We start from the raw sequence: 2,770 nt of genomic DNA on the forward strand, positions 1-2,770 counted from the left end.
GGGGTCCGGGGGGATGCTCCCCCGGGAAATTTAGGATTTTTAAGCCTTCTTAAACGCAATTTCCCGCATTTTGAGAGGCAAATCGTGTTGAGAGTGTTTGTCGGTCCTTCTGATGTTTTCATATTTTACTCAAGATTTTTGTTAAGTTGCCTGTCAAGGTTGACAACCCTTTAAAAAATTCTGTAACTCTCCGCAAACTTCCGGAAATTAACGGGAAAGCTGTTTCTGGCTAGAGCCGAAGGGACCTATAGCACAGAAGCGCGAGTCGAGCGCCAAAGGCGCGAGCAATGTAGGGGGGTCCGGGGGCGTTCTCTCCCGGAAAATTTTGTATTTTTAAACCTTCAAAGACGCATTTTCCTGCACTTTGAAAGGCAAAATTAGGCGTAACGAAGAATTATTCATTAACGCTTAATGCTGAATTTAGGATGACAAATAACGTTTTACGTTGAATTAAAACGACCAATAACGCTTCACGATGAATATACTGATAACGCTTAACGTTGAATTAGAGCGAGCTGGCAACGATTAACGGTAAATTAAAATAGCCCATAACGGTTAACGAAAAAGGGCATGCAGACCCTCTGACAGGGATCATAACATTAACCACATGTTCATGACAATCCATCCAGAGATTCATGAAATATATATGGCACTAAAAGCATATCTCTATTATCTGAACATCCAGAAACGTAACTTTCAATAGCTAAGGCGAAGGTAAGTATTTTGCTAGCTGCTTTCAGTGCCATCTACCTACTCAAAGATCCTAAAAAGACTATATGGACCAAGGATCGTGAGGTTAGGCCACAGCAAGTACATTTTATGGATGACATCCTCTGCAGGCTCCAAATCTAATGCGAGCGGGCGAAATAAAACAAGGCGGGCCGAAAAAACAAGGTTCCTACATTTTAAAATTTTGACTCAATCATTTATACAAATAGTTTTTATTCAGTGGGAACATCACATATACACAGCCAACATCACATATCACTGCATCAAAGTAAGAAACGAAACATTAAATCAGAGCCTTGTCTTGTCTCCTCTCTTCATAGTTATCTGCCATCCACCCTCCGGCATGGCAACAGACATCTTTGCCCATTTTCGGCATGTTGACCTCTGTCAGAACTCAGAAGGCAACAAAATTTCTTTTTTTTTTCCAAAGTCAGGCGAAAATCAATGCGCTTGCTGATGTCATCCATAAAAATTACTTGCTGTGGCCTTATGGGTAACGCAGGGGAAAAATCATTACCATGACAACGCGTATGCGGCGCATGCGTACTGTTTCCGGTCTAATAACTATCCAGGAGTTGCTCAAGAAAACAGTTTTCTCAAGGAACTTGTTAGAGTTCAAAATCTAGTTGCAAAGTAATCGTTTTCTTGCGTATCTCATTTATGTCTAACCTTCATCGGCGTAGCCAAGAGTTAATGTCAGGTGATGTCATCCTTATTACCTTTGTTCTTTGAAGAACCGTAACTTCTGAAGAACCGTAATCGTAAATCGAATTACACTTAAAGACACCCAATTACGGCCAATGCGATTTCAGAGCAGCAAAACTGGAAATATTCTGAAGAAGGCAATTTTATGATATTGACACATACTGCTTCCCACTAGCACATATCAATCAGTATTTCATACTTTGGGTATTTCTAAAAGACTGTAGAAACAAGCCCCAAGATGAGTCCTTTATTTTCTGGGTGGTACCCTAAAATCGTCCAAGGACCCTTCCGGTATTATACCATTTTCTGCCGGAATTTTGGATATTTTGCTCCATGTGGGTCAACATACATTGGGATGGTGTAGAACATCTCAGATATTAGAAATGTAGAATATTGAGTTTTAAAAAATCGGGTTCCGAAGCCATAAAAACTGCATTTGAATGCCTTTAAAGTACGTATCAATACAGCGCCGAGGTATCCAGGGTACTGTGATCGCTAAGTCCAGTATGCTGAAGGTCATTGTTGAAGAGCGGTACAACCCTGACCTAGATTTAGATGACCATGTCGGCCAGATTTTCACATTCTTAGGGCTTCCCGCGGTCCTCCTCCCGCCAAGTGCAATGTCAATGTGAGGTCGTGTGCTGTAACGGCAGCGTGCTCGACTCGGAACCAAGAGGTCCCGGGTTCGAGTCCTGACATGCCACCGATCTTGTGCCCTTGGGAAAGGCATTTTACACGACTTTCCTCACTTTGTTCAGGTGAAAACGAGTATTGTCCCCAGTGTTGGTGGCGGCATTAATATAAGTTGAAAAAACTTGAGTGTGCCGTCACCACGTCTTGTGATTACATGTTGAAATATAGAAAAAGTGCAATGCCAATAGTTAGAGCACTGCTAGGTCCCCACAGCCAATAGGGATCCTGGATTTTTAGTGATTATATCCACATAGTAGCATACTTGTGAGTTAGTGCACCTCTCTCCCTTGGGGTAGAGGTGCACTGACTAACCAGCCACCCTCTTCTCAGCCAACCAGTGAGCTGGAATTGGTCCCTCTCTAGGGACAGAGGTGCTCTAACTAACCGAATAAATTACACTATGTTGGACCCGCCCATTGTTATTTCCATGGAAACAACAACTGGCCAATGGCAGTGTCCAGCTTTCTGCCCTGGGGAATCAGAGGAGACTGACCGGCTCATCACCACACATGGTTTGACTCTTCTTGGAGTTGTTTGGCTGTCCATCTGAGCTGATTAACGACCTAGCGGTCGTTAATCAGCCCAGATGGACAACCAAACAACTCCTCGAAACAAGACAAAAAGTGACACTAAACAAAGATTT

This window comes from Branchiostoma belcheri, unplaced genomic scaffold (genome assembly GCF_001625305.1).
Source record: "Branchiostoma belcheri isolate BF01 breed outbred unplaced genomic scaffold, Haploidv18h27 scaffold63, whole genome shotgun sequence".
Classification (NCBI taxonomy): Eukaryota; Metazoa; Chordata; class Leptocardii; order Amphioxiformes; family Branchiostomatidae; genus Branchiostoma; species Branchiostoma belcheri.